A 14,836-nucleotide genomic window follows, 5' to 3' on the forward strand; every position below is an offset into this window, starting at 1 on the left:
GATGCTCGTCTGAATGCTTTTCAGTTGAATTATAATGCACAGGAAGTTAAAATCTTAGGAAAGTGGGTATTATTATCCACCATTCTGAAACTCTTTGACAGTAATACAAAAGTATCTGAGGATTGGAACCAACAGCGTTTCCTGAATTATTGATTCACATGTGTGATCCCAGAGTGATAAAATGAAGACGCTGTCGTTTCCTGCATGTATTATTAATTATTCATTGAATCATCTTTCTATTGATGACTGGCTGTAATGCATCCTGCTGTGGTCCCTAATGCATTCAATACACCATGATGAGGACTTTGAAACAACAAAATCAGAGGAAAATATTGCGTGACAAGATGGGATTTTACTCAAGAGGCATCAAAGTTCTTACAAAACTAAAGGGAATTCAAGCCGCTTACTTCCCATGACCCCAACATGACTCGCTCACTGGTGGATCAACTTGCCATTGGACAAAAGTGAAGATGGATCATAATAAAAGTCACTAAATGATGTCACAAAGCTAGAGAGCTCTCAGTGATGGCATGTTCAATGTGCTATTTTAGTAGCAGACTGTGTAGAATTTGTTTATCTGCTTGTGGATGCAGATCTGCATCACGTCCAGTAAGATGCATGGTCTCCAGGCTAACAGGAAATATAAATGTGTTTTCTCCTTTGAACTCAAGACAATGTTTGGACAATCAGGTCCAGTTGTTGTTTTCTCATTTTCACATTTTCTCCTTCACACATGTAGCATACAATGGGAGATTGTCTGTTTCAAAGGCACCATCAGCTACCAGAAGTACTCTGTTTGGTTAAGGTGAGGTGTGGCGCCAGGGTAGAGCAAGTAGGAGGCAGGACATAACGCGGATTACATCTCGTCCCCATAGCCGGTTCATAATTTGGTCATAAACAACAGAGGCTCTTGTCATTCCTTTAATTTGTCTGATGATTTTGACTTCGGTCCTTACTAGTGTTGCACGGTATACCGGTACTAAAATAGTACCGCGGTACTAGAGTATTCCAAATGGTACTATACTGCATTTGGAAAATACCGGTACTTTGAAATTGATTCAATTCATTAATTTAGTTAATTTATTTTACTCAATTATGCACACAAACGCCTTTCTTGTTCCTATTGGAGCACAGATTGCACAAGTGGTGTGTATGACAACACCTGTATCAACATTCGCAGCTGGCGCACGTGAAAAAAGACAAGAGAAAGTCTGCCTCGCAAAGGGAGACAACACGAGACAACACAAACTTGGTGGAACATTTGAGTTACCAAACCGTGACGTCCGTACCGAGGTACTTACCGAACCATGATTTTTTTGGTACCGTTACACCCCTACTATTTATTGTTCTAAAGGTTTGTATCCAAAAGGACTTTTCCTTAGGAAAAGTACTGAAGAGTATCGAAAAGTATCGAAATTCATATTGGTATTGGTACCGAAACAAAGACTTTGGTATTGTGACAACACTAGTCCTCACTGACAGAAGTTTCTAAATCTCGTCATCTCTCCAGTTAGACATTTTCGTTGCCATCTTCATGTAAATTACCCTTCTGTTTGTTTTCATGCGAGCTCTGTATTAGAAATTAACACGCCCACTCACGCGCTATGAATTCTAGAGTCCAAATAATGTCAAATTCAACTGATTTGGACGTTTGTATTCTCTTACACAGCTCCGCCGAATAATGTCCAGATAATCTGCAGTGCACGCGTGAAAGAGATTTAAAAATAAAAAATGGGAAGTAGTCAAACTTTTGTTTGTGCTGGATTTTGTTGAATTTACAGAACACTTAAGTGAAAGCTCTGTTACTTGTGGTGTAACATGAAAGCCATTTTGCTAACACACTAGTTATTAGATCTTACTGAGTTAAAGAATAATGAGTTAAAGAATACCACATGATCATCTGTATATCAATTACTCAGCCCGTGTTACATTGAATTTGTAAAGAAAATTTTCCCGAATGCCTTCACTGTCAAAAAAAAAATCTTAAAATGAAGAAAATTCCTGATAAAGTAAGGTAAGGCTGCCTGGGCAAGCACGTGCAGTTGATCTCTGCCTGTATGGCAAGCCGTTTTAACATTTAATAGCTAGACTGGATATTCATTACTGATATCTGCAACATAATTTTGCCTAGTCAAAACTCTTATTCAAGACATCTGTAATTCAGTTTTGACTAGTAAGATTCAAACTACTTTTGCCATTCATGTGTATGGGGTTTGTCATTCTAGATATCTCCAACTCCAAGTTGCGGATATCTGCAGTTCTTATTGCGGATATCTGCAACTGAATTGTGGATATCTGTAATTCCAGTTTGAGATATCTACAATTTAATTTTGACTAGTCATAATTCAAGTTCAAGATATCTTTAATTATCATCAATTGAAGATATCTACATGGTCCTTTCTAGATATCTTGAATTAAGTTTCAGATAGTCAAAATGACGTTGTAGATATCCGCAACTGAATTACAGATATCTCCAATTCAGTTGCGGATATCCGCAAAAAGAATTGCAGATATCCGCAACTACATTGGAGATATCTATAATGACAAACCCCATACACATTAATGGCAAAAATAGTTTGAATGTTTCTAGTCAAAACTGAATTACAGATATCTGTAATTAGAATGATGTCATAGATATCTTTAATTAAAATGCATACTAGTCACAATGACATTACTATTAGTCAAAATGATGTTGTTGACATCTATAATGGTAATTCCGGATAGTCAAACTTAGCGATTAAATGTTAAAACGGCTTGCCATACTGCTTGTGTTTTCCACTTATCAGAGTTCAAACGCACGCACTTGCCCAGGCGCAATACTTGTCCATGTATGAGACTGTTAATGCGGAAGTGTTTAAATAGTACTGTTTTAGCAAAAAAGCATGTGTTTGGGAAGTACTGAGCATACGACTGGATAAATAAGACCTGGATTATACTGCACAAGTTGTGTAAGAGGTCGAAAAAGATGTTTTGGTATAGTTTTGCTGTTGTTGATGCAACAATTCATCAAGAATTTTCATTGTTTTGGATTCTTTGTTCACTGTGGAGGCATGCGAGAAAAACAAGGTCTTTTCATGAGTACAATGTAACGCAGGTAACTGATACAGAAATTATCATTTTCTAGGGTGGAGTATTCCTTACAGGTATGTTTAGATATCAATCTTTATATGAGTAAGACAACCTGGTTTAGGTGTGACGTGACAGTGATCAGAGAATTTCTTAATCTGCTCCTAATCAAGTTATTTGAATGCATATTAGCGCCCTGCCTTACTGTTCCACCTCTTTTCACAAGATAATCAGGTACAAGACTGGACACTGAATATGCCGCAATTGGCTCTGCATGACCCTGAGCTAACAGACAGGTTTGTGTTAATTGCTTAACGACACTATGTGCACTGTTTCCGTGATCCCGTCAGGCCTGTGTTAAAGGCATTCATTAAAATGTAGTGATGAACTCAGATTCTACATCCCTCTGTGTGTCTTTAGGTTAGCAGCAGGACTTGTCTCCTGGTGACATCTTTTCCAACATGCTATACACACACACACATCGTCGAAATGAGAAGCGAAAAGCACGATGGGACACCACTTTAAGAGTGATCCAAAGCTCGAATAGGCTCTGAGGAATATTCAGACTCCCCTTTTACATTTGTGCACATACTGCTCAGCTTTGCCACGCAGGAAGGAGCAATTATCATTTCAAACGAGCGAGTGAAGCAGAACTGGCAGAGGAGATAAGTGCTTAAAGGAGAGTTGGGGTCACCTTATTCCCTCTGATACAGAGTTGCCCTTGCCTCAAATTATTCAAGCCTGACGGGGGAACAGTGGGAGATCGGTTCTTGAAAAACTCGCAAAGCGTCAATAATGAGCCGTGCGTGTCAGTCAGAATGCAGTGTGATAGGAGGCATAATTTCCCCGAGTCCCACTTGATCACAGCCCTGTTACAGAAACTATGGGAACCTTTGGAGATGCGCATGCCACTTGTAAGGAAATCACTTTACTGTGTTTAAAAATGATTGCCATTAGACTACAAACTCACTGAAAAATAGATTACACTAATCTCCTTTTGTTTATTATGAGCTTCTGGGTTGAAAAGCTCTCCGCACTTTCAACCTGATGACCCATTTAGACTAATGAAGTCCGCTGACCAATCAGGAAATCCTTATGATTAGAGTCGAACATTTTGCTTCCAGTGGGAGCATAACAAAACACAGACAGAGGATTTCAGATTTACACTTGCTTCAGGCTCTACAGCTCGACAGAGTGCTATTTAATGACTGCCTGAAGACGTCAGCACTGAAAGGACAAAAAAAAGGGCTTCATTTATTATTTTCCTGCCACTCTGGTCTCCTTGTGACATTCAGGCCAAGATAAAGAGGGAGCACTGTTGCTATCAGAGCTGCAAATGACCACAACACAGGACAACATCTCATTCGTCTGCTGGGTTGATGATGATGTCAGTCAAGTCTGTGAACAAACTCTGTGGCGTGACAAAGGAGAGTTGAAGATTTACAGTCATGTAATCTCACAATAGAGGCTATTGTGAGGTCTGGACCATGCTGTGTTAGCATCACAGTTCATCTGCTAATTACACCATCAAATCCAAAGACTTGGCGATCCATAGTAAGCTATTCATCTCATGACTTAAACATCGAGTTGGGGGGGCACGATTAATCCCTGCAGTTAAACCGATGTGAGGACTCATTTCTTTACTCGATTTGACAAGCAGGGCAATAGGATTTAAAAGCGAATCAGATGACGATATTCTGTCTCCGGCCCCTGCTTCACCTTGTCAGACCCACACTGCAATCACGTCAGCTTGTTCAGGTACGAGCATCGATGATCATAATGACAAGCCCTGACCACAAAACTGTTCACATTACTCATCCCAAGTGGGAACATGACACCGTTTGTCTGGTTCGCCGCCTCAAGGCTGTTGGCTGTTTACTCTCTGCAAACATGTCGGCATCAAAAAAGGAACAGCTGAAGCACTTCTGCTTTGTTTACTGTCAGGGGCTTCGTCTCTGTCTTTGTGAGCAGTCACTGCCAATAAAGGAAGTAATAAGTCAACAGTTTGGTCCCTCCTGGCAACCATCCCACTGATAATAGCTGATACATGGGAAAGATAATATTGGTATTATAATTAAACTATTCATGTAGAACAGGTAATCGTGTTGAAAAATAATTACAAATGATTAGAAAGATGGATAGCATTATGATGAACTGATCTCCAATAAAAACGTAATGGAAGTCAGGGACTGTACAAAAATTACTTTGGTGGGGAGGGGGGCGTAGTCTTGTGATGCTTCCCTCCCCAGCGTCAATATTTTCTCTGGATCCTTCTTTGGCATGAGAAGAGAACTGTAATACTCCCCCTCCCCAAGTATGTCACATGTCAATATTTTAACAGTAAACTGTAAATTAGCACTCATTTGAGTCTGCACCTGAATTCAAACAGTATCTTAAAGAGAAAAGGGCACATTTAAAGGTATACTATGCAGGAATTGTAAGTTTTATGTTTGTAAACAGCACCATCAGTGAAATTTTACGTATGTGTTTTTTGTTTGTTTGTTTTTTGTGTCTGCGATTTATCATATCTTCCTTTTGTATGCGTGCTGCTTAAGTAGGATTTATCAGCTCTATGCAGAGCCTACGCCATAGCCTACGCACGTGGCCTAAGCCGCTGTGAGCATTTATACTTGTGCAGTGGTATGTCTGTGTCACTCTGCAGTTACTCCTCCAAAACACAACTCGACCTGGAGTTTCTGTCAAGTGCTGTTAAGTTAAGTTGATTCACAACACACCCAAAACACACACATTAAACATGGCTTAAACAAGTACACACATTGGCTTCACTATAACTCCTAGCGTTCACAGACAAAGCACTTGTCTTTATCTGGACACATTTTACCCCACAAATACAACATGCTAATGTTTTTAGCACAAGTCTATGGCATTTTACATTGTATAAATTAGCCTAGCAGCTAGCTGACTTTTCCTCTACTCATATGAAGCCAGGTACAACAGCAACATTTAACAAAGGTAACGCTACAAAATTCAGCTCCATTACAACTCATAAGGTTCACTGACAAAACAACTGTCTTATACTAAACACGTTGCACACACATGCTAATGTTATTGGGGCCAGTCTATGGCATTTTACATTGTATAAATTAGCCTAGCAACTAGCATGGATTTCCTCTACTCATGTGAAGCCAGGATAAATCCCAAAGTGTAAATCTCTGGATGATAAATCACACACAAGACTTAAAATGCTATTTTGTGGAGGCTTTACTGTCTTTACAATTTATTGTTTCCTATCTCTGAAATAAAAGTAAATAAAAGCTTTGTTTCCACTGAGAGAAATGGTTTCAGTTTACAAAAATAGACAGAAGGTCTGCGTCGCCGCAATGTGTAGTTACATTTCTGGGGAGGTGTAGGTCAGGCTATGGCATAGGCTCTACATCAATGCAGAGCCTATGCCATAGGTACGCCATTGACTTGACGCAGAAGTATAAGTCCCGTTTTACAGTCTGACACCTAGCCACTATCTTTTTATTAAAGTCCAGACCTCACCTGCACACTGTTATTGGCTGTGGGCAACACGTCTATAAATATTCTGACCACAGCAAAATAAGAAGAAAATCAGAAAATACAGGTAGAGGGCAGAGTCTCTGTAGATCAATACACTGCCACACACTAGTGGTTCATGAGTGATGAATGAGAGGGACTACTTTTGCATGAGACTATACATTGTTTGTTGTTGTTGTTTAAGAAAATCTTACATAGTATACCTTTAAAGTTAAATTGGAAATTGCAAAATGTATTGAAAACATAACAGATTGGTGCATAAGGCAAAGTGCACCTTTTTACACAAAATCTGTAGCTATGCATGATGTAACTGTTACCTGTATTGCAAAGGAAGGCTGAAATAAAAAATAAATGTAAGGCGGCAGGAAAATAAGACCCTTCACTGCTCTCTTAATAAAGTCAGACAATCTTCACATCAACCAAACGAAAAATACTAAACTCTTCCCCTTTTCTGATCCTCCTTCTCCTCCTAACAATTTTCATACAGTCCCTAATATCAATAAGTGTTCATTACTGAAGCATGCCTGAATCAATACATGCTTTTAGCTTTATGTCACATCACATAAAATCACTTGGTACCTTCTAACCAACAAACGGTAATCAATGTGGACACATGGATGGAAGTGCTGCGGTATGTGCTGATGAAGTTTGTTAATGTGTTCCAACAGAACAGAAGCCTTAAAAAAGGTGTTTAAAAGAAATAAAACTGCAGTATTCCCCTCTGTAAATGACTAGCTTATCTCCTCTGAGTTTAAAGGACACTTTTTCTTTAACTGCAACGGCCTGATAACTCTCCCCTCCTACCACATGTAAAATACAAGTTCTTTGTTTGCATGGCAAAATAATATTGTTTTATCTCATAATTTCCCATGTAAACACTGAATCTCAAGGCTATCTTGGGAGCAAGATATAAACACAATCACAGTATCCATATCTATTTAGTTGAAATATAAGATGTAGTTATCTGTGAATTCAGACAGAAAAACATTCCAGACACACAGAAAGTCTGTTTTCCATTACAATAGTCACAGTTTATCTTTTTCTCTATGTTTCTTTCAAAACAAGAGGAGAAAAACAGCGAAGACATTCATTTCTCTCTGGAGAGGAACATGTTACATAATATATTTCCATGCAAAGACAGCCACCTCAGTTATGGCCTCATCCAAGTCAATGAAGAGGGCAAACCTGCCACATGGATAAAGCAAAGTGATCCAGACCTGCCTTAAATACACCTGCATGTGTTAACCAACCTGGTTCTGCAGGTTGCTCCAAATCACAGTTAAACACTGGTCTGTCATTGCTCAACTTCATCATGCATGTGTGAACACGCAGTATAGACACACTAAGTTTATAGTTGATATTCAGGTCCTCTCTGCCACTTCCTCTCTGCTACTTGAACACTATTAGACTGTAGAATATTGCATTAACCTTTCATAAGGTGTCCAAATATTGAATAGAGGTGCTATTAGGATCCATGACACGTTAAGTCTCCAGTGTAAACACAGCAGGAACCACATTTAATGAATGAAAGTTTACTCTCTATATATACACACTCTGTAAATTTGCGAAATAGCGTTAAGCAAATATACGTTGTGTCTATTAGGACTGGTGTAATTCTGTGGTTAAGCAGTGATATGTGTGGACTGGCAGCTACAAACTCAGGTTATGTGTGAACAAAATGACCAGGCATGACAGCCTCATATGGATGGGCCAAATAAACTTTGTTTATCCTGATGAAACTTGCTGTGCAGTAGATGAAATGCAAAGAGTAAGATGCAATTATTAAGACCGCAAATACAAAAAGTCTAGGGTGACACTGAGGTGCAAATCCAAAAAATATACAATAGATTTGTTTGTGACTGTGATGCCAGAGAGGGCAAAGAGCAAGCGACAGGCGGAAGGAGGAAAAGACAAAGTAGGGAGATGAATTTCAGGTTCATCTGCATGGCCCCAGAGGAACATCACCTGCATACACAGCCCTCTTTGGCCCCAACATCCAAACCCCTGCAGGGCCTGGCCAGCCTTTCCACAGGACCTGCAGGTCATACTGAATATGAATGGCCTTGCAACTGGCAGACAAAGCTGAGTGTAGACACAGCAGAGACAGTCGGCAAACAGGGCTAACAGCCAGGTTTACTGAATGCAAATGTGAACCATTAAACTTCATTGCCCATGTGTAAAAGCAAGGTGTGACTTTTTACAGTTTAGGGTTGCATTAACGCTACAAGAATCCTTGCAGGTTCCTCAAACTAACGTGCCTTTCCCTGCCAAATGTTAAAACTGCAGGAAAACAAATCCTGCATGGAATTTTTTCACACATTGCTCTTTTTATTTGGGATGAACAACAAGTCAATTTTCAGCACATCTGCACTAACTCAACTCAGCTGATGGAAAGGCAGCGTGGCTGGCTTCATGCCTGACAAGTTCTGGGTGCAATCTGGCTTCAACCCAGAGAAATGACTGTTTTCCCACATCTCCGCACAGAACAAGAGGCTGCACAGGGACCCTGAACACGCAAGTTCCCATCAGTCTGTACTGAGCCCTCACAGCCTCTCTGGACACTACACTGGATATTGCTAACCTTTTGGGGGTTAAACTCAACCAGAGTGTACTCCCCTCCCCTGTTTCCACTTCCCGTCCAACTCTTTCACCACAACCTCTCGACAAGCTGACCATTCCTCTGAAGTTGTTACAGTGGGTGGAGTGTTGGGTGGAGTCTGTGTGTTTGTTTTGAGTGCTTAAATGTGTGCGCGATTGCGTGGGCGGGGGTCTGTGTGTGCATATGTGTGTGTTTTTCAGAGACAGCGAGGCAAGATGCTTTTGCAAGTGCTTCCAAAGAACAGGTTTGTTTACAGTAGGAGAGCCAGAGACTATCAGTGTTATTAGTGTTACTGATACAGTATCACACTGTGGCGAGGGGAGCAGGAGAACAGCAGAGGCCCAAAGGGGAAAGACTGCTCCACCGGTCATTTACAGCCAGACTCCAACAAAGCATATCAGCACCATCTAAACACTGAACCAAGCCTCGGCTCTCTCACGCATCATAACCTCCAGATTTGGTCCATCAGCTCAGGATAAAGCCCAAATTTTAGGAGTTTGGGGCCTCATGGAGAGATTACAAAAACGGATGCTTTATCCAGGGTGGAACTGTGTTTGTTTCATAGAAATGCAGAGTGATATGGGAGGTATGTCAACACATTTTACAACATGCCAGCAGAGATAAGAGGAGGCGGCTATTTGGAAGGGAATAACAGGATACAAGCGAGGTGTCATTAAGCAAGTGTAAAGTTGGACAGCATCAATTCCAAAAGGCTCCACATGGTGTTCACAGACCGGTTTGATTAAACAGGCCTGATCTGCAGTAATATTTTGCCAACGTTTCTTTAAGTCTGGTGAAAATAAAGCAGAGCCAATGCAACAACACAGAGGTGTTTCTTGTTTGTTATTTCTTTAGACTGAATGCTAAGAGCAGCTGTTTACCCACATGGGTGGATGGAAAACAGAGGGGCCAGTCCATCAGGCTGGCTCCACACCTACATGCTGCTGTTACAACAGGGCTGCTAATGCTGCAGTTTAATTCAAATTTATAAATTATAATTTGCGGGTTTTGCACAGGAGTATGTGTGCATGAGACCTGCATCAAACACATCTTTGATGGAGATGACATGAAAGTAGCTCACAAACTGTTTGTGGTGATACATTCAAAGTCTGGGTTCATGAGGCAAACACCATCAATAGATCTTCAGAAAACCTTCATTTACGCTTTAAAGCCCACATTTAGGAATTTACCGCCTCAGCCGAACACTTTAAATTTAGGCTACATTTATGCCAGGCTAGGACGTCTGCAAAATATTTTCCCACCTCTAAAAGCATAAATGCACCACATTCACTCCGTCCCATCTCCCCGTTGTAAAGGTGTTTAACCTGAAACCCGAAGAATACCGAGCACACACATTAAAGACCTTACCATCCACGAGCTGCAGCACAAAAAAGAAAACACTCGGTCACAGCTCCAGTCTTCACACACGCTGAATAAAGTGTCGAAAAATGGCCCGTAACACCATTTAAATCCGCAAAAAGCCCGTTAGAGTCCCTCAGTGTGTCCGCGAAGTGAAGTCCATCATCCGTGGTGCGTTCACAGACGGAGCCTTCTCTACTACGGACTCTAGAGGATGGTTCGCTTTCAAGCTGCTAAACTTTGGCTCCTCCCACAGCACACGCTGCCTGCCTGCCTGCCACCACAGACTGTGTGAGGAGCCTGCTACACACATGGTCACTCGTTTGCTCAACAAATCACTTTTAGTTAACTAAAGAAAGGAAATAGGCCATCACCTAAAGTTTCAGAGGATATGTGTAGTTTTCCCATCTGTGTCGCAGGGGCAAGGCTTAAAATAGCCTAGACATTTTTGGGACTTATACAAAAGCAGGTCACAAATATAGGGATGTATGTTTAAAGACAAAAAATGATGCATAGACATACTATGCATGGGCTGATTACAAGATAATGGGCCCATGGGCACAGATATGCAAAAGGCCCCACCACCTCTCATACTCTACATAGCGATAGGGGTGGGTGATAGTTAGATAGATAATGATATTCTTGATGACATGACAAATTAGTAAAAAAGAAAAAAAATATTAATTTAAGAAAATGAATTGCAACAAAATAAGTGATATAGTTTTACGTGTTAATCAGTTTGCATTCAAATATTTAGTAAAAACTAAACAAAAATTTTCTCCCATTTCTTTAGTTTGTAGACAACAAAAGTAACTTAGAGTGAGATTTAGTTTCTGTATACAATATTAATAGTTCAACAAAATAAATCTACCTCAAATTACACATTTAAACAGCTCCCAAATACAAAAAAATATACCCTGGAATATATATATAAAAATTGACAGGGGATTTCCTTTTCTTTTAAAAATCCTAAATGATTGAGTTGGGATTTTTTTTCCCACCTGGACGTTAATGCTCTGCCATGTCCCCTTTAGTCATCACGCTGTAACCTGTGACTGGCTGTTAGGCTTCGATAACTATTGCACATTCACATATATGTAGCTTTTTTGAGCTGCGAGCAGCAAGTAGGTTTACATTACCAAAGGTTTATGTCAAAATTACTTGACGGCACCAATTGCACACGGCGAGAGAGGAGAGGGAGAGACGCTGTGCTGCTGCCAGAGGAGCCGCTGAATGAGTTCTCTCTGAGCAGTAACTTGCTTAAAGAGTCTGAGAAGTTCGGGGCTGTTCATAAAACACTCAGGACACCACAGTTTAGTCGACACTACTGAAGCTGCTCCTCTTTATGGAACCTCCGCAGGGTCAGTAATAATTTCACTTTCAGCCACACTTGTTGCTGTGGGTAACAGTATGACGTCAATATGTCAACAAGTTGAAATATGATGAGTATCATGATATGAATTTTCTATATACGTAGACTATTAAAAATTATACTGGTATTATTGTGAACAAGATGATGTGGCACACCCCTAGCACAAGTCACACATACTTTGTGGTTTTGCCTCAGTTTTTGTTGTTGATATGTATCCCCCCTTTTCTAGCTATATGCACCTTTTTGTGGTTTTGTGTCTTCTTTGAGGTCATTTTGTGTGTTTGTGGTTGTTTTGTGTCTCTCTGCAGTTCATTTTCATCTCTTTGTGGTCATTTAGAGTCTTTTCCTAGTCTTTGTTGTATGCAGGTGTGTATGCATGTTACACTAATGTGAGGCCCCCAGGTCTGTGTCCCATAGGCCCGCTGACTAATCAATCCATGCTCCTATGTAATGTAACAGTTTCTTATTGGAAATGTAATGCTGCAAGTATTTATCTAAAGATCGCGTGAGGACCATGTTTGGCCATTTGTGAGATTTGTGGGAACTCGGAAAAAGTGTGGCCAATGTCAAAATTCAAGTTATATATATATATAATATATATATATATATATACATACATATCATTATGGCAGAATACTTTGTGCGCTATATGAAATAAAAACAATAAAAGCCTAAAGTAGCCTACAAGTCTTTATTAATTATGCAAAGACTGGCCAAAAATGCAGCAAATTAATTTTCCTGGACAAAAAAATGTATGCATACATATAAGCTGTTCAGACATGCACTAAGTTGTCAGGGACGTATAGGAGTAGTGGATTGAGCGATGTATTTTCTCTTTGAAACATATTCTGAAGTATATATCAAAACTGTTCTGCAGCATATGGCCTAAGAGAAGAGAAAAGACTCAAATCTTACAGCATCTGTTCTCAGAGCAGTAACAGTGACAGATTTCTTTGCTGAGAGAAAGTTTTCCTTCACTCTTGTGTTGGGTATCAGTGTTCCTCTTTCTCTCTCTTCTCAGGGCTACCCTGCAGCCGTCAAACAATGAATGACAACCGAGAGCGTCCAGCACAAAGAGAATTACAGGGGATTATGTACGAAGGCAGAGACCTGAACACAACCAGACTCAGCCATTCATGTAATCTCTTTTTTTGCCCCCAAAAGAAAAAAAAACTGTGGATTCCAGTCATGCAGTTTTCCTTTCAAAGCTCAAAACAACAGACAGCGTGGCTGCACTTCTATTCTGCTCAGGATGTCCAGTCTAAATTATCATTATCTTTTCTTGACAAGAAGGGGCACCAAACAAATTCTCTTCACTCCCGCAGGGGAGAAGATAACATTAATAATTAGTCTCCAGCCCCTTGCTTTCAATGACATGCGACAATGAAACAAGAATTTGTCAGATACTTTGACTGTTAACACCATGAAATGTGATGACAGTAACCAAGATGGGTGCAGAACGCTCGAGGCTGCATCCTGATAGCCCGGTCAGACAGAAACCTGACACTTTATTCTGGAAATGTTGTCACTCTGTATGTTGGTTTTACGTGACCGCGCCGCAGATAAAGCAAAGGCCACCCCTCCCCAACTGGAAAAATATATGACAGGTGGGGGTTAAATTTATAACACTTCATTCTCTCTGTCCCTGTCTTTCTTCTTCTCTGACTATAGGCATGTCTCTCTCTCTCTCTTTGTTATATGTTCTCTGATGGACAGAAATCAAGTTGCTCTCCTTTATCTGCCGAGCCCTCCATAATCCCTAAAATTCAATCAAGGATTACTTCTGAGAAGATTAAAATCATCCAACTTGTGCAAAAGTCAGGCATACAACAACAGGGAGGTGGATGGACCACTCCGCAATATGAATTCCTCTAAAAATGGGCTGCATTTTCTTTATTGCTTTTCTATTCGTTCTGCAGGGATATATGTTGAGAAAAATATATGAATGCATTAAGCTAAACCAATCGTTTGGGGGATTAAATTCTCCAGAAACAAATGGATTAAAAAATTATGAATGCAAATTAGCCTCTACCTCAAACTGGAAAGAAGAAGAAAAAATATAAGTTGCAAGTAGTCGGGTGTTGGCACTCCCAAACCGAAGATGCAATAACAAGATGCTGAGCAGCTCTGCAGCTCTGGGTGAAGCACTTTGATGAGCATTAAGTGGCCTCCTGGTAATGAACACACCGTGGGCTTATTTGAAGCATTTTATCCTCTAAAAAAATAACTTTCTGACTTAGAAAAAGAAGAAAAAAATCATATATTAGAGCATTATTTTATTCTGGAAAGAGCCATTTTACTAACGCTCAGCAGTTGTTGATCACACCACCCTTAATCTGCTGCTGCACTCAAATAATATCCCCTTGTCATGGCACGCGAACGCACCAGGGAGCATACACCATTCATATTAAGGTCAGGGCCACCCATAGAGCTTTTATTGGGGTTAAGTATATGACAGATTCTTTCAGTAACACACAACACCAGATTTGGAGACTTGCCTAAATGTTTTGTAAATTTACCCAAAAAATAAGCTTCTGTCAATGAGACATTTTTTCTTCTTTTATAAACAGGCTCAATGTACTCTTAGTTTAGATGACCTTACATTGTGTGTGTTGATATGGTTACACAGAATGCTGCGGAAATGAGTCCTAAAACCTGGAAGTGAGTTAAAGGCTACACATTAACTGAAGGGAAACATTATTCGACAAGGGAACACATCTTGATACAACACCTGGATACAGCTGAGGAGACTGCTAATGCTATGTACCGGGACACTGCTAATGCTGCTTGCCGTGCTGCTGCAGCTCAGTCGTAACTGTAACTGATGCTGAGACTCTACTGACTGCGTGACTGGTAGACGCTGGTGGGTGGCGCAACAGGCCAAAACACAAATTCAAAACATAAACATGATTTGCGGA

General features: G+C 40.3%; 1 protein-coding gene across 2 annotated transcripts in view; it reads right to left on the minus strand.

Moving 5' to 3' along the window:
* Window positions 1-14,836, minus strand: part of LOC126390183 (semaphorin-4B-like) — a 73,656-nt gene that overhangs the window by 50,459 nt on the left and 8,361 nt on the right. The window contains exon 1 of one of the 2 annotated variants that reach the window (XM_050044361.1): window positions 10,556-10,736. The exons of the other annotated variant lie outside the window; for it this stretch is intronic. The gene's annotated coding sequence lies outside the window, so the exon portion shown is untranslated. Of the gene's footprint in view, window positions 1-10,555; window positions 10,737-14,836 lie in introns of those variants that run through there. 2 annotated transcript variants of the gene reach the window in all.

This window comes from Epinephelus moara, chromosome 1, assembly GCF_006386435.1.
Source record: "Epinephelus moara isolate mb chromosome 1, YSFRI_EMoa_1.0, whole genome shotgun sequence".
NCBI classification, from domain to species: domain Eukaryota; kingdom Metazoa; phylum Chordata; class Actinopteri; order Perciformes; family Serranidae; genus Epinephelus; species Epinephelus moara.